General features: G+C 55.9%; 1 protein-coding gene across 15 annotated transcripts in view; it reads left to right on the forward strand.

Moving 5' to 3' along the window:
• Nucleotides 1-17,778, forward strand: part of RBFOX3 (RNA binding fox-1 homolog 3) — a 146,702-nt gene that overhangs the window by 50,279 nt on the left and 78,645 nt on the right. The window lies entirely within an intron of this gene.

Below are 17,778 nucleotides of genomic sequence, written 5' to 3' on the forward strand. Positions count from 1 at the left end.
AGAACAGAAGGATGCATGTACCCTGCAGTGTCTGCAGAGGGGATGGGGACTGTCCTCCCCAGGGTGCCCCGTGCCGGTGGCAACGCTCCCAGGCAGGAGAGCTGCCTGTGAGGACAGGGGTGGCTGTGGGGAGAGGGGTGACTGTGGCCAGAGGGCTCTACCCCGAGGGTGGGAGGAGGGATGGGCCCTACTGGGTCCCCTGCCCCTGGCGCTGCGGGTGCTGCTGGGGAAGGCCGGGTGCTGCTGGGCGCTCACATGTGGTGCATTGCCCACAGCCGCCAGTGCCAGGCTGCCTTGCAGCATCTGAGCAGCTCCAGTTACTTAACATGCAGCAAGTGTTGTACTTGGAGAAATTTAGACGTAATTTTTTTGTGCTTGCATGTAAATGTGGGTAGGTGCTGTCCTGATTGATGGCAATTAGCATTTTCTAACGGTAACAGATGTTCAGATTGCCAGGAGGCTGGTACCTAACGCCCACACTGCCATCTGTTCCACTGGGCACTGCCTGGGGAAGCGACACCAGCGCCGCAGACCTGCGAGTCCTTGGTGGGGCGTATTTAACAGTATTGTGCAAGGGTGTGTGGTTTTGGTTTTTTTTTTCTGGGGGAAAATAATAATAATAAAGACGTTTTCAGGTTTATAAATAGTACACTGTTTATTATGGGATGGAAACTTTCCATCTGATTAGCAGCCTGGATTTCTGCATGGAGTTAGGGAAGCAATCTGGACAGTGCGTGGAGCAGGGGCACCTGTCCTGCGTTTTTCCAGGGCTGCAGTGGGAAGGGGCTCTGGTGCAGCAGCAGGCAGCTGTGGGTGAACCCGCTGTTCACCGCTTGCTCCCTGCAGCAGGCAGTTGCTGCTCTGCGGGGGAAAGGGCTGCTCAGCTGTGAGCCACCGCTTGGCAGTTCCAGTGACAGAAACGGTGAAACATTCGAGTGCCATTTGAGTTTAAAGGCTTGCTTTAGGAAGATGCTCAGACCCCCAAGCCCGGTCCCAGCTGTCCAGGTGGTCCCAGCCACAGCCCCTTTTTCACCTGGATGGTGCCTGTCCCTCCCCATGCACAGCAACCTCCTGATTTCCTTCCTTCCTCCTTTTATTTGCAGTCTTTTACACCCATTTATACTTGTGCCAACTGTCCTTTAGCTTGAGCAGCTCCTCTCCCTCCCCAGTGCCTACTCCCTACTCATATTTACAGAGAAGAAGCCTTGGCTGGACCTGGACAAGCTCCTCTGTCCTTCTGTCATTCCATCCACTCCCTGGAGCAGCTCCCTGTCCCCTGGGCAGCCCTGCCCTGCTCCTCCATCCTGATCCCTCTCACATGTCATCCAGCTGTATGGATCCAGCCCCAGCAGAGCATTGCTCAGCGGCGTGGCTGCTGCCTGCTTTCTCCTGGAAATCTCTTCGCCAGGCAGCCTAGAAACACACTTGCTTTTTTCACAGATGCAGGAGATGTGACTCATAGTCAGCTTGTAACTGAGTAATATACCTAGATGTTTCTCTGTGTGTTTTTCCAGGTTAGAGCAGACGTTCTCGCGTAGTCCTTATGTTCAGCATTTTGAACTTTGGGCTGTTCGGTCGCTCCGGGCTCAAGGTCTGCCAGCCTCCCTGGGCTGAAACCTCTCCTCTTGCACAGCAAATGCCTCCCTTGGCCCTCGCTAGCCCAGCTCATTGGGGTGCTGCTGCCGGCCAAGCCACTTGCGTTCCCCTTGTCTGAAGGAAGATACCACCTTTTTCTGGTATGAGCTGCGTTTGGTAAGGCAATGTTACATCTTACCTGTTTGTCAAGTATTTCCACCTTGTTTTCCACTGAGCTGCTGTTCTGCGTGTTGGGGAGGTTGGGGGGCTCTGGGGGGGGTCTCTCCCTGCCCCTGGCTCCTTTTGTGGCTCCGTGCTGCTCTTTTCCAGTGCTGTGCCCTGTTGCAGCTCAACACGTCTGTGGCTGGGCTGTGAGTTGGGCCAGTTCTGTTGGGTTTCTGGGATGGAGATTTCCTCGTTCCTCTGATCTGAACTCACTGGATGCTTTGAGTTTTGCTCCTGCTTTGGAGACTATAGCTTCAGTTTCTGTTCCTCTGTTCTGTAAAGCAGCCTGCAGACAGCAGCGTGTTGATCACAATCCCTTCTGAAAGCTCAAGCTAATTGTTCAATCAATTTTCAGACAACACCCATGTTAGTTTTATCTCTACTCATCCATGCTGTGTAGCAGCCTCACTTTTTTCTGTATTATCTTTTTATTTACATAACTAATGAACCTTTTACTATTTTGCCAGAGCATCTCATTCAGCACCCCCGGCAATCCTCACTCTGCCCTGTGCTGCCTGGCACACGAGGTTTTCTGTGCTGCTGCTGCTGCCTCCCCCCACCCCCCATCCCTTGCAGGCTCCCTTCGTTCGGGTCAGGCCCCACCAGCCGGGTTATTTACCTGCTCAGTTCTGGGTTTGTTCTCTGGGAGCTTTCTTCCGCTTGCTGAGGACTTTATTTACTTCTCCTGCATTAAATAAAACTCTGCTGGCCTTACAGCTGAAAGGCTGCAGCCTCTTAGGTCCTCTTGTCTTTACTCGTGGAGCTAGCTGTGATGTACAGATATATTTTTGTTTGCTATAGTGACTCAACATGTGGCCATCTGAGCCAAGGTTGTCTTCTGCAGCCATTCCTCCTGTTCCGTGTCTGTGCCAGGCCCTTTGCGTGGCAGGAGGACAGTCTGTGGAAGCCCCACACTGTTCCTGGAGATGTCAGGCTTCCAGAGAGGTGCAGACGATGCCCTTTATTGTAAGCTGCAAACTGCCATCAAGGCATGAAAAAGATTCCTGCTGGAAGTCGTGCACCCGTCAGGGGAGAAGCTGAAATACAAATGGATGCAAAATGATGAAAAACTCGAGAGATGTGGTTTGCAAAATGATAGTGTCGTTGCTGATTCCTCTCAGAAGGAAGACAGAGTTGCAGGGGCAGGGAGTCTGGTCTAGAGGAACCAGCAGTTCCCCCCGAATCTGTTTGCTCATCTGGGAGAGGCTTCCTTAGCTGGGCTCGGGACATCCCGCTGGCATGTGTGCAGGGCTGATGCAAGGTGCCAGGAGCGAGACCACGCCATGGAGGTCCCCATGTAAATGAAGGAGTTTGTTATTTCCTAGAGGACAAGTCAGCTTGAAAAGGTGCTGGAGGGAAAACAGAAATCTGAGCTCTTTTCCCTTAAATTGTGCCTGATGAGGAGACTGACCCTGGGTGATCTGGCAGGCGGGTGCTCGGTTCCCTGGGGTGTGCCAATGCGGTGTGGGGGCATCCAGAAGGTGATGCGAGGCTTTGGGGAGATGGCAAGGCGCAAGGTGCTGGGTGCTGTGGCCGGGCAGAGGTGCTGGTCACCGGTGCAGGTGGGGCATGGCTCCCCCTGGCTCTTGCCCGTCCCTTGCCCATCAGTGCGTGACATTCCCCACTGGTTCCTTTGGGTTTTGTCCTTCCTGGGAGAGCTCCGCTGTCTGTAGCATGTCCCAGCTATTTCTGTTATCCTGCTCTCTGCTGTTTGTTGCAATGCTGTAATGTGGGTGATACTCCCTGGGAGAGTAGATGGCTGCTGCCTGCCCCTAGCTGCGGGAGGGAGCTGGGAGGCTCTTGGGAGCACTCAGTTGTGTCCCCAACCGTGCTGGGCTGGACCAGGTACTCCATGCCCCAGTGCTCGCTGGGGTGGACCGGCAGCAGATGATGCTCTCACCTGGGTCTGGTGGGGCCAGGAGGGATCTGCCCCTGTCACCCCTGGGAGCTGCAGGTGCTAAACCCATGCATGGGGGCCATTGCCTGACACCAGCAGCTGACCCACAGCATCCCTGTGGTGCCACCACGGAGAGGAGCCCTGGTTCTCTCCTCACCTGCGGAGACTGCATCCCCCGGCTGCCCCACGCGGGGCTGGGGCCGTGTAGCACTTTGACTGGCACAAAGTTGTTTCCATGACACATGATTAGCTCTTCCCTGGGCATCATTAACATTTCTCTAAAAAGACCCTGGCATTCTGCCAGCTGCTTTGTAAGCTGCTTCGGAGGGGAGGAAATCAGCTCATCTCCTTGGCAAACTGGGCCAGGGGATGGAAGTTTTCTGATGCAGCTCAGCGTCCAGGGCAGGAACCTGCTCACCGGTGGGAGCAAGTGTTCCCCAGGCCTCACCATGGATTTCCCAGCGCACGACCATTACCCGGCCGTACCGCTGGGCTGCCGGCAGCAAGAGGGGTGGTGATTAAATGACAAAAGGTGAATTATATAGAAAGTGCTTTCCTCCTCTCTGGAGAGCTCCCACGCTTTCTCTGAGGTTTGATTCTGAGGCATTTCTGTATTTTTTCTTTCCCTCTCCCCCTCCCAATTTTCCTTTTAAAAACATGAGTCAATTGTAGTGTGCACAAAGGGGAATACTGGGAGCCTGGGCTGGATGCTGTGAGCTGCAGAGCTCTGCTGAAATAAATCCTGTCCTTGGCACTCGGCTGCTCCAGCTCGGAGAGGCTTTGCTGGGCTTGGGGGAAGCAAGTGAGCCTGGTCCCCCAGTTCGGTGTCTGGGGTTTCCCTCTGATGTGCCCAGCTAGGAAGAGCCTCTACATCATGAGCTGAACCCTTCAGCCTTGCTGAGCCCTGGGACCCCCATTCTGGGCAGCCTTGTGGGGGAACGGTGCTGGCCAGTGCATCGACGGGAGCCGAGGCCGAGCTGTGCTTGCTGTTGCTGGTGTGGCGACGAGAGGCACTGCGGAGGCTTGGGACCCTGGAGAGCCCTGGTGTCCTCTGCTTCCCAGATCCCCCTGGCATCTCCCTGCCACTGCCTGGAGCATGACCCTGCCTCTGCCGACATGATGGGCAGTACCCTTGCACCCCTGGGTGCTGCTGGGGCTGCAGGGGTGAACCAGCAGCGATGTTCTAGCAGCCTATCCTGCTCAGGATTCAGGCTCCACTCTGCATCTCCCTCTCCGCTTTCCTGCCCCGCAGAGCCCGCCATGTCCCCAGACACCAAGCTGGTGTTTTCTCAGGTTGGCAGCCAGGCTGTGCTGCTCTCCGGGCAGGGACAAGCCCTCTGCTTTAGCCCATGTGCTCTCTCCCATCAATACTGACTGGTAGCCAGCACACTCACCCTTTGGCTTTTTTTACATGCCCATATCCAATGTTCATGGCAGTGGGAATGGAGTGAGCCACACCCAGGGAAAGGTGACCCCTGTTACTAATTACTTTTTAAATTCTGGCAGAGCTGGACTCTGGCCCAGTTGTTTCCCCCTCAGAGGCAGAGCTGTGTGTTGGCGGGGGAGGAGAGGCTGGGGGCAGTCGAATAAATCAGGTGATGGATTGGCTCAGGGCCAGGTTGGAAAGGTTTATCAGCTGCCATCACCAGGTGCTTCTCTGGCTGCAGCAGCCTGGCTGCTGATGGCAAAGGGGCTGGGGGCTGCACTGGCACAGCCCAGGGAGCGGGTGTACACCCCAGGACCCCGCAGCTACCATGGCTGCAGCCAGTAGCCCGGCAAACTGGCTGTTTGGCACCTGGCAGCACCCCTGCACTGTGGCTGCCGTGTGGCGCTGCCAGGGTTTGGGATCAGCCCTGGAAAGACTCTGGGGCAGGTGGACCAGGTGGGGTGAGGCTCAGCTGCTGCTCGGCACTGGGAAACCCAAAGGCACATCTCTCTCCCCTTTAAATGAGATGTTGGTCCTGGCCAGAGTCAGGCATGGTGTGCGGCAAGGAGGGGGGTCATGGGAAGCACCATGTCAGGCAGAGGAGCCGGTGGGCAGTGGGCAGCTTTGGGACAAGCCAAAGCCTCACCCTGCTCCAAGTGAGTTCAGACCTCACTGCAGAGCTGGTCCCAGAGTGCCGGGTACTCCACCAGGGATGTGGGCTGGGTACGGGGCGAGGGGCTACAAGTGTGGGCAGGCTTCTCCCACCCTGTCTTTTTTTTTTTTGGTTGGAAAAAAAGTCTGCTTTGCTGTATTTGCCGTTCTTCCCCTCACTTGCTTTACAAATTCACCTGGGAAAACTTACCCAAGTGTTCGCATAGGTGTCACCAGCCCGACAGCTTGTGCTGCTCTTAATAAAATGGCTCTGTAGCAGAGGGTTTGATCTATTTTTAAAGCGAGCTCAGCACTGTCTCCTCCCGCCCTCCCACCAGCAGGCTAAACTAAGCCTGAAGGCTCTTGGGAGCACGGCAGCAGTGCAGGGCAGCTCGCGAGCCTGAAGCCTTCGCTCCCCAGGCTGTGCCGGCGGCAGTAGCTGTGGCTGCGGTGGCCGGTCCCAACTCCTGCTCTCCGTGGCCAGGAGATGCTCTGGTGCGACAGGACCAGGGAGCCAGAGAGGGCTCCCTTCGCTGCTTTGTCAGAGAGAGGAGCTCTCTGCATGATTTTTATTCCTTCAAGCAGTGAATGTGCTGTATAAATTAACATACAGAAACTTAGCTCTGCTTGGAAGTTTGGTATTTTCTCCTCGTTTGATGCCCTGTTATTAAAACTCAATTTTCTGCGAATAACGTCCTTTAAATAGAATTCGTCTTCCAGCGATGACTCATATCAAAGCAGCAGCTCCTAGCAGGAGAAGGCAGGCACGAGGGCAGGTCTGGCACTCACAGCCTTGGGAATCCCCATATTGGCTCCTGGTGCTTTGCTGTGCTCAGGGGAAGCTACTCTGGTTCCTCTCCTGCCCATCCCGCATTCTCTGCCTGCTCAGGCTGTCACTGATGCCCAGGGACTGGGTACAGGGATCAGATCCCCCAGCATGGTCTGGGGTGTCCCCTGGACACCAGGGGAGCCTGCAGGCCCATCCCTGCCTGGCCGGGAGTGGCAGGAGGTGACCGTGCTGCCTGTGGCTGCCCACCCACCTGTGCCGCGGTGCAGCCCGAGTGGCACCGTGCCGCTGCCTCCTGCCTGCACTGTCTCCTGGTGCTTGCGGTGTTACAGCTGGGGATGGGATGTGCTCACAGAGCATGAGGCTGTGGTGAGCCAAGGGAGCCATGTATCACCAAGCAGGCTACCTGTGTCCAACCTTGCCAAGTGGTGGCCAGGGGGATCTGGCAGCAGGACGTGGGGCATGATAAAATCTGGCTTTTTCCCTTCTGCATCTGTGCCTGTTCTGTCTGGTACTAGCTCTTTGCTTGCACTGGTCCTCAGTCGTGCTGCTCTGTAGCTGTGCTGTGGGCAGATGTGGCTCCAGGGAAGAGCTAATTATGTGTCATGGAAACAACTTGGTGCCAGTCAAAGTGCTACACAACTGCAACCCTGCGCGGAGCATCCGGGAGGTGCGGTGCTGGACTACTTGTTATGCAGGCAGATGCAGATGTGCATCGAAGGGACGGTGTTGCTGAGCCGACGTGTACCTGGCTGCAGCTGGTGAGTGCTGGGGGACCAAAGGGAGGCTGGTGGGGCTGCAGGGAGCTTCCGCTCGTCTGCCTGGGCAGGCAGGGACTCGGACCAGGCTCTTCTGCACAAGATGGGGACATAGTTTGCACATGGCTGCAGTTTGTTATCAAGCGCCAAACATTTGGCTGGGCCTCCTGGGGAAAGGATCTCTGCCCCTGCAGTGAGATTGACGAAGCTGCTTAGTTTTTCATTTCCCAAAGGGAAGGAAAAGTCCTCTACATGCCATGGTGAAGAAATGCAGGCTAGCAGCATGGTAATGGCTCTGCTCAGTGTGTGGCTGTGTGCAAGCCAGCGTACCCAGACATGGCTGGCCGGTGTCTGCAAGCACAGTAATAATTTATGAATTGTTATTAGAGGTGCCAAAGGGTGGCAGGAGTCCCCTGTGCCCGGGGTGGCTGGCAGACCGAGGGGAAGGCAGGAGTGCTGCAGGTGGGTGAGGGGGATCTCGCAGGTGCTGTTAGTGGGAGCACACCAGTGTTGTGGCTCCTGGCACATGGCGAGACCAGCACTGTGATGTGGAAAGAAAAGGAAAGGGAGGAGATGCGGGCAGGAAGCAGTGATGGGGAATTGTGGGGGACCTGGGGGAGTCCCGGCAGCTGTAGCCTGGGCAAGGACTGGGGCAGCCTCAGCTTAAAGGAGCTGCCAGGGGCTGGGTAATGGAAACGTTGCATCAGTGGGGACTGTCCCACTGCCCGTTGGGTTACATCTTCTGGGAAGCAACTGTGTGCCCTGCAGGTCTGTGCCTGCACTGTTGCCCATCCTGCTAATGGGCAGAGTGGCCTGCAGGCTGCTCAAGCACTGTTTGCTTTAGCTCCTTGTTGGTGTAAAACCCTCCATAGATTGGGGAAGGGGAAGAAGGGGAGGGCCGGCTGGCAGAGTAACTCCCATGCCGTGCTGTGCACTGCAGCCGTGGTGATGCTCTGTTGTCCATCACTGTGGGGCTGCCGGTGCTGGGCGAGCAGCCTTGGTGCCTGCACTTTGGCAGAGCATCAGGTGTAGCTGGATGAGGGACCCCATGGCTGGCTGTGCCTAGCCCATAATACAGTCTACCATTGCTGAAGACAGCATCTCAAACCTGGTCAGGGCTCCGTGTGCATCTCCTGAGACCCCTGACCAGCGCAGGCTGCAGCAGGTTGTTGCCTGGCTGGAGCAGACAAGAAGTGGCAGGCGGGTGCTGGAGTTAATTGGGAAGGTTGTGGGTGGAAGGAGTGAGTGGCCGGGTGCTCAGGGGCATAGCTCAGCGCCCCAGCAGAGCGTGGGCGAGGGGAGCAGGAGGTCAGGTGCTTTGCCAGCCAGCACTGTTCAGCAGCGCAGCGTGTGGGGCGCTCGGGGCTGGGGGAGTGGGCAGAGGGACAGGGGAGGGCGAGAGGTGTCAGGGACAGAAGTAGGTGCGGGAATTGTGTCAGGGAGGGAGGAGGCACCTTTTAGGTGGTTTAGGTGCTTACTGGGGCGGGGGTTCTGTCCAGCAGGCAGGGAGGCAGGACGGATGGTGCAGGGGCTGAAGGGCTCGTGTCCAAAGCTGTTTCACCAGCACTACAGCACATCTGCATCAGGCAATTCCCCCCTGAGGAGGAAGAGGAGGGCACAAGCAAATATTCCAACACTGGTGGTGTCAGACTGGGGCAGCTCTGAGTGGTCCTGAGCTCCTGCAAAAATGAGTTTTCTCCCACCTCATGCCCTTTCCCTGGGAAGCCACTCGTTCTGGTTCAAAGTTTCCTGCCAGGATTATTATTCTTTCTGGTCTGGCATCTGTTAAGGTGACAGCAGCTAGGGAAAGGGTAGGTATTGGAACAAATTTCTCATAAAAAGTAGCTAAGATGATGAAACCATTACGGTGCCTGCATCCTGCACTCAATCATCGTGACACGCCGGGGGAGAGGTGCACGTGCTGCCGTACACCGAGCTTTCCTGCAGGAGAGTGGGGCCAGCACTGCCTTCCTGCAGCTCCTGTCCCTGGGTGGGCACACGTGCCCCTAGCCATCCCCACTGCCTGTCCCGCAGCCTGGGCTTCCCCGCATCTGCCCAGTTCTCACTGGTGCAACTGCCGGTGTTTAATGAGACAACCTCTCTGGCAGGGTTCAGTTGCCATGGCAGAGCAGGGCGCTCATCTCTGGCAGAGTGACAGCGTGGAGACAACATCCGACAGCTCCGCCACGGGCAGCACCTGCTCCAGGTCTGGCAGGGTCGATGCAAGTCTCTGCAACCATCTATTGGGGATGGGCAGCGGAGAACTGTGCAGGCAGCAGAGCCGCATCAGGCTATCCCGCAGGAGCAGGGTCTGTGCTGAATCCCCAGGGCAATGCTGGCGGGCAGAGTGAGCTGGGGATGGGGGGCGATGGGGCAACCAGGGAAGAGAAAACAGGGCTGAGTTCTGGATTTCCAGAGTGTTACCTGCTTTTATTAAAAATCAATGATGCACTTGAGCGGTCCCACTTTGTCTCCTTGACAGCCAGGCCACTGCATCAGCTGGGATGCGGGGTCTGGCACTGCTCATGGCTCTTGTTATCATCCTCTTCTCTCTGCTGCTTGCCCCACTCAAAAGCCAGCCAGCCCATCTCCAGCTCCATCAGCACCAAGATTTATGGCCGGTCTCTGCTGATTGCTTGTCTCACTCTTCTCCTGGTTTTATTCCTATGATCTATCATGCCCGGCTGTTGCTGTGCATGTTGTGCAAAGCCAAGGAGTTTGTCAGGCAAACTCCTGCCTCATTGTCGCCAGTTCCTGCAGAGGGAAGCGTGCGTGATGGTGTTAAAATAACAAGGCAGGGTCTCCTTCCCCACCTGCCATGCCAGCTGGGCCCTTCCCCAGTGCCAAGGGGGTTGAGGGTGGCAGTGGCTGGCAGCTGCTGCCCGCAGGACCCCAGGGCTCTCTGCTCCCCAAGCAAGAATTCCTTATTTAATTGGCTTTTTGTATTTCTGGAGGAGCAGGGCTGGTGCATGCGAGCTGCTGTGTTACGGATATGTGGGCAGGCAGCAGCCAGCTGAGCACCTGAGCCTGTGAGACCCCCAGGCAGTGGTGCCCGCGTGGGGGCAGGCACTGGGGATGCTTCAGGGCTCTGTGAGGGCTGGGGCAGCCCTGGGGGGTCAGACTGTGCCATGGGGCTGCCGGTGGCTGGATGCTCCCTCCTGAGAGATGGAGGGGCTGCGGCCGCTCCAGGCACACTGGGCTGTGCCATGTACTGTGCAGTCCGTGCTGCCAGAGCGTGATGCGTCCCTCCTCTGTACCCCTCACCAGGAGCCCCATCAATAAACACAGCATCCAGGGAGCTGCGGGCAGGGTTGGAGCTTGCACTGTGAGGCAGGGGAGGCTGTTCAACCAAGGTCACAGCTATTGCTGGCCGGGACGTATCTTTGTGGGCCACATTGGTTCTTACACATGGCATCTGCTATGCTAAATATGGTGAGAGTCTGTTTGCCGGCCCTGGCTCAGGTCTGGGCGGTCTGTCCGTGTCCAGCCAGGCTCCCCTAGGGCTTTAAATTCTGCAGATGCCTTTTCTTGCAGAGGTGCTGCTCTGGGGACCATAAAGAGCCAAGAGGACTCCAGAAATGGCAGCTTATCTCTAGACCAGGTCTCAGAAATTTTTTTAATCCCTTTTCCACCCCCACAGCCTGCTTCACGCTAGGCTTGAAGTGGTCACCCATGTTAAGTGCTTGCTTCTAGTCTGGGTATTGAGCAGCGGAGGCGGCACTGGGATATGAAAGGAAAACCCTTTTTCCTGGAGGCGTTGAGCTATTCCTTACTCTGACCTAGATGTCAGTTTAATGCTCCGGCAAGTCCCAAGACTCACATATGAAGTTGCCCAGGGGAAGATGATATTTCAGGAACACAGAAGCTTCTCAGCAGTGGTAAAGTGCATGAGCTTTCCCTGGCAGGAGCCTTGCAGAGCCTCCGTATGGTAGTGACTGCCATGCCAGCCATGGAGCGGTGCCCCGCTCTCCTCAGGGGATGCAAGCACACTGCCCGGGCACCAGGACTGTCGGCAGTGCTCCAGCATGCAACGGCAGTGCTGGGCAGAGCCCACAGTGCTTCTGGGGCTGGGGACTGGAGCGTGACCATGAGCCACTTGTGGTGCCCTGTGCTCTGCAGCGTTGCCGCACTGCCATCAGTGCTGCCTGCCTATTGCTTGGCCTTCTTTCCCAGAGCAGGAGTATTCCCAGCTTCATCACATGGATCCACAGCAGAGGCTGTGAGCAGGCTGCGAAGAAGAATGCAGCATGAGTTGAGGATGCATGCTTGCCGTGCTGGGTCAATCCGCACTTGCACGCTTGTCCATCGCTGTGGCTGTCAGGTCCAATCTCCCGTGCAAGACTCCAGCAGCCAGCACTGAACACAAGGAGCACCGCTCACCTTCGCCTCTCTGCTCTTCTCTTCCCATCTACCTTAAAGTATTTTAATGAAGTGCACTCTGTCCCCCTAGGCACCCCCAGCCTAAGCCCTGCTTACACACAGGCTCTGAAGTGTCTTAGCCAGTGCCCAGGTACTGAGGAGGTCTGACAAGTTGGGGAGCTGTGGGGAGACATGGAATCTCTCCGAATCCTGGTTTTGGAGCTCTCCAAGGGGTCATAGAGCTGCTGCCTGGTCTGTCTTCAGGCACCAAAAGAGCTTGAGCTGCGACCTTAGGAGGTTTGAAGGGGTTGAGCTGGTTCTGTGCAGTTGGATGGGGGTTCAGACGTGGCCCCACTTCCTTCAGCATCCCCATTGCAGGACAGCCTGTGCCCTGTTCTCCTCCCGCGTGCTGCTCGCACCGGGAGGGGAGTGACACCACTTTACATCTTCCTCCCTCCACCCGGGTGGTACCGCAATAAATCATTGTGAATGACCCACGGTTCCACACGTCTCTGCGGGCAGCATGTGCGGTCTTGGTGTCTGAACGTGCGTGGTGCAGCTGAGCTGGGTGCGTGGCAGGGCTGGCAACAGGTGGTTCTGCCCGGCGCTGGACAGCAGCAGCAGCGCTGTGAGGCCACATGAGGCTGGATTGCATGGGTTCGCTTTGACAGATCGATTTGAAGTGTGGTGTTTTCATTCTGGTTTTCTTATTTATCTTTGATTCTGCTGCAGCAGCTGCAGGTGGGGAGAGAGGAGCAGGGACTCTGTACAGCGCAGCTCACTTGCAGTCATGCCAGCTGGCGGGGGTTGTCCCTAGCTGGGTCCCCAGCACAGGACAGGCTCCCTGGGGCATTCTTATCACCCGTCACCTTCAGCAGGGCTCGGGACTGCACAAGAGTCATTGACAGCATCGGCAGTGAAAGCTGGCAGCTGCCTGGAATGAGGCTTCCCTCGTTTTCTGCAGAAGGCTTTCTCCCTCATCAGGCACATCTACGGGCGGTTGGAGCAATGGGGGCTAGGGGAGGGGAGCGATGCTGCCTCCCTATAAGAGCCCCCCAGGGAGGGACAGGGGTTGTTGTTTGCGGGAGGGCTGCTTTGGAGCTCTGCTCCCAGCCTGCAAGTGCAGCAGCATGGAGAGGAGATGGAGAAGGAGAAGCTTAGTGGGGTCATGGAGGGAATTTTGTGCTTGTTTTGGTCTCTTGATGGTTTTTTAAAATTTTTCTTTTTCTACCTTGTGGCTTGGTTTACTTAGCTGTCAAATGGAGGTCAGATGTAACATCCTCTTGCATACTGTGCGGTGTAGCCTGCATTTGCTGTTGGGTGCCCTGGTGAGGCAGGAGCCTGTCCCCTGCCCTGGGGCTCCTCTGTCAGCCCCCAGTGCTAGCTGGGGACTAAGTAGTCTTTTCTGCTCTTGTCTGGTGGTTATGCCCCCTCTTTCCTCCCTTGCTCCCCGGTGCCCCCTCTGCCTGCTGGGCTTTGGTGCGTTCCCAGGGGTCTGCAGGGGGCTCACCCTGCTAGGTTCCCCCTCCTGCCTGTCACTGTCAGAGCCTTTGTATCAGTGCCTGCCCAGCAAAACCGGTGTGACCAGAAAGTTGATGGTTTCATCTACTGTTCCCCCGCACCTGTGAGTTCCCTTGTGGATGATTTAGAGCTGAAAGCCTGTGCTCTGGCACTGGGAGAGGGTTCCCGAGATAAAATAATCTCTGCCAGCAGCTGAAGTGACAGAAGCCCCATTAACAGCAGCATATGCCTGAAAACACACACGTACTGCGAGGGAGGAAGATGCAGAGTGGGGGGAGCGCAGGAGCAGCAGCCCACAGGAAGGGGGGGGATGCAATAGCTGGTAATTACTCTGCTGCCATTGGGATGCTCCTTGCTAATTTACAGCATTCGTGGAATCGGGATGAGATTCTTCCTCCTGAGCCCGGGCAGGGCTGTCCCCTGGTGCAGGCAGCCGTAATTATCCACATTTAACTGAGGGCTTGTAAAATCTATTTGTCTAGCAGAATGTGAGTATAATTGCTGTGAATTAAATAAGGATGCAGTTGTGGATGGAGCAGGACCTCGCCTGACGGAGAGCACAAAGTTGTGTCTCCCCGGGCTGCTCCCTGGCACCCCGTGCCAGTGGGGAGGGAGGCTGCCGCTGGCCTGGAGCGGGGGAGGATTTTGGGGGTTTCTGTGCATCGCCGCGTCCCCAGCGCAGACCTTCCCACCCTCTCTCGTGGCTGGTCTGACTGGAGTGGATGTGCTGACAGGAGCCAGGCAGCCTGTGAGTATTCCCAATGATCTGCTGGTTTATCTCCTCTCTCAGCTTTGGTCCTTGGACCAGGGACTGCCCTGGGTTTATTTTACTTGATGAGTGCGTTTGCAGCAGCTGGTCCCCGCATGCAGCCAGTTTGCTGGGCCGTTCCTCAGGCGTAGGTCAGTGTGATGAAGTTTTTGCCTCGGTAGGCTGCTTTCCCGCTGCTTGTAGCCTGTTCCTCCTGGCTTCTGCCCTCCCTGCAGCCCCGTGCTGGTTCCCACAATGTGTCCATACTGGCAGCCCTGTGGCGTGGGGTGCATCCCGGCTTGGCTGGGGGCTCAGGCACTGTGGAGCTGCCTGGCAGGGTGGGGAGCAGAGGCTGAGTGCTACTTGGTGACTTTTCAGGTGGCACCAGGAGGGCTGGCAGAAACCCAGGTGCCCCCCAGGTTCTGGGTGCTGTATGGGAGACCTGCCCAGGCTCTCCCCTGAGTACCCTCCACCGTCCAAGGCAAGCTCCCAGGGTGTTTTTAAGGCACTTGGAGCTTTGCTGCCTGAGAGGCGGTTTCCTCTGCCTGGAGCGGTGATGACAAACGTGTGACTTGGACCTGCTGAGCCTGGAGGAAGCAGCACTGGGGTGGTAATGGCTTCATCTGTCCCCTCGGCCTGGACACAGCTTGCTGGCTGGGCAAAGGGGCTTGGGGACTGTCCTGCTTGGAAACCGAGCTGGCAGGAGGAGAGTGGGAGCAGGCGGGTGGCAGCTCTCTGTGGCTGTCTTTTTCCCCTGCAGCACCTGGGCGGATGCTAAACATCCCTTCTCTGCATTAGGGTCATTGTGGCTGCAATCTGCTAATGGCTCGATTGAAAGGCTTCCCGTAGCTGTGCAGTGAGCTTGCGGGTGAGGAAAGGTGTATGTGTGGTCGGAGTGCCTGCAGCATCATCAGGATGCTGGGACTGCTCTTGGTGTCTGTGCTGGAAAAAACACTGATGGCATAGGAAATGTGCAGAAAAGAGCTACAGAAATGGTTCACGGTCTGGAAAATCTGCTCTGCTGCAGGAGATGTAGCCTAAGTAGGTTGAACTTTTCATCCAAGAGAAGTTTAAGAGGTGGCTTTGTGACGTAGGTCGTTTTAGGCTGTGATCAAGAGATTTCTGTGGGTACAGAGTGCTCTAATTTAGCAGGGAAAAGACATAACAAAATCCAGGCAGTGAAAGCTCCAGCTAGACAAATTTTGACTAGAAATGAAGTACGTATTTTTATCAGGGAAGGTAATTAACCACTGGAACAGCCTAAGCCTGTGGGGGATTCTCCATTGCTTGACATCTCTGGATCAAACCCGGATATCTGTCTGGCAGGGAGGCGGTAGCTTGAATGAACACGGGATTAGAGCACGGCAGTCTTTGGTCCGTGTTCTTGGGCGCTGTGCTTGCTAGGTCTAATGGCCCTTCTGGCCCTAAGCTGTAATAAGCAATAACATTCGGTGTTGATACTTGGAGGTAGGTTAAAATTTAGGTTATGGCAGGAGAGACTAAGCACTAAAGCACTCAAATGGTAACTGGGAGAGCTTGTTGCTCTAGGGAAGGAATCTTGTTTTCTCTGGGGATTTTGAGAAGGAGGTGGCAATGTGCTAAAGCAGCCCTTGAGTTGGGTAAGAAGAAAGTGAACAATGCCATAGGCTGGCATGAGGGCTTTGCTGCTGGAGCACCCTGGGAGCCTCTGCTGGAAACAAGCTCTGGCAGAGGGCTGCTTCCCAGGAGGTTTTAGGCTCAGGCAGCTGCCTGCTCGTGCTCCAGGTATGCCTGTGTATACCCTCGGGAGGTGGTGGGGAGGGGGCCAGCAGCTGCCTTGTCCCTCTCATCTGGAAAGGGTTGGTTCCGTCTCTGGGACATGTGGTGTGTGGTTGTGGGTTGGTGCTGCTGCAGGGGTTGCAGAGCTGCTGCAGCCAGACTCTGCTCTGCAGCCAACATGCAGCCAGCAATGGGCAGAGTTGCTCTGCGTGTCTTACAAGGTGATGCTCTGTCTGCACATCTTAGCATGTTGTTGGCCTTTCCCCCATGTAGCATATCAGGGCTTGCTCATTTTTGTCTTTGGATCTACAATAAATACTTGTTGTCTCCCCAAAAGGCTGCCTGTTATCTGGGTACCCCCACCCTGGTGCGTGCTGGTTGCAGTTGCTTGCCTGCTGCAGGGCAGCCTCTGCTGCCTCCCCTGCAGCCCCAACCCAGTTCTAGCCCTGTCCCTGTTTGATATCTGCAGGAAACAAAAGAAAACTTTCTGTTCTTAATTATGAAACTCAGACACTCCAAAGACAGGCCTGTTTGTAGGTTTCCAGCCCATTTTTTGTGCCCAAGCTGTAATGCTTCTGGTTAGACCATGCTGCTCTGCTTTATTTACAAGTGCTGTGTAACGGGGTCTCGGAAACTTTTCTGAAGTTAAAGCTGTGTTCCCTCCTGTATCGAGAGACCTGGTTACCTTCTGGGGGAAGGAAATTAGACTGAAGTGTCCTTGACACATCAGTGTTGGCTGTTGCTTGTGTGGTTCCTTCTCCTGAGCCATGTCACCATGGACGAACAGGCAGCTGTCTGTCCCGCAGCCCTGTGTGCTCTGTGCTCAGCAGCATCCCGGGCGGGCACGGGGGTCTGACCTCCGCCATCAGCTCATGCGGAACCGGGCAGCACATTGTCAGAGCAGGTAGGACATTCACTCAGCGTGTGTTGGGAGGGTTCCCAGGGCCATCCATCTGCTCCTCCACGGCAGCGTGAAATTTGTGCGGAGCCAGCAAACCGATGGCCATGGGCCGGGGCCAGCCTGCTCAGGAACCTTCCGCCTGGCCCGCGCGTGCTGGGGGACGTAGGCGTCTGCTTGCTGGCAGGCCTGGGCAGGAGCTGCCTGCAGTGTGTTGCTGCCAGGTCCTCAGCTGGCACCCGGCATGGTGCTGGTGGCTGACCGCGTTCTTGATGGAGGAGCATCCTCTCCTGCTGATTAGGGCTGCAAATAGTGACTGAGTCAGACTCTGGAATGGGACCATCTTCCCAGGTACCATATTTTTCCAAATAATTTTAAATCTTTCCTCTGTTCAGAGACCAAATCCTGTATCAGAGGGGGGAGTGTCACAGGACAAGTGGTGTTAAGTGGTATTTCTGTCACTTCTCAGTGAGGCAGGGACTCATGCCTCACCGCTGTGGGGCGACGTGCCCCCTCTCTCCCTGCCTGTGCTGCTTGCCCGATGCTTGTGGGTTGCTCCGCAGCAGAAGTTGTGCTGGTCTTAATGTTTCTGTGCATCAAGGACTGCTCATTGAAGGCAAAGCTGGTCCCTGCCACAAGAGCATCTGTCACCTGGTGTCCCAGGACTGTGGGCAGGCAAGCACGGCAGCGGCCGGTCTGCCCCAGTGCAGCAGGGCTGGCAGGGAAGCACTGCAGCCCCTCACCAAGGATGAAGTGTTATCCCATGTGTCTGCACTGATGCTCTTTGCCTTCATCCTTGAGCCAGCCGTCTGCAGGACCGAGGGCACCCTGGCCTTGCTGGCTGAAGGAAAGAGGAGAAAATGGGGAACATGGCATGAGAAGGGTTAATGCAGAAAGATTTTTACCCTGTGGCGTAAACACTACAGAATGCATGTTTGCCTTCATTTGCATATTGAAACATATCCTAAAGGCCCCTTGTTTGGAAAGTTCTGTTTTTTACTCCATCTTCCTATAGAAGGGAGGAAATTATTCATAATTAAAAAGCAATAATAATGTGGAATGAAGGAACCCAGCTGTATAATACCCAGCACAAAAGGGGGAGCGTGGGGAATCTATTTTTAATGGTTTCCACAGCAACGGATATTTTGTTTACAGTGATTTTCCTCCTGTGCTGT

This window comes from Falco naumanni, chromosome 1, assembly GCF_017639655.2.
Source record: "Falco naumanni isolate bFalNau1 chromosome 1, bFalNau1.pat, whole genome shotgun sequence".
NCBI lineage: Eukaryota > Metazoa > Chordata > Aves > Falconiformes > Falconidae > Falco > Falco naumanni.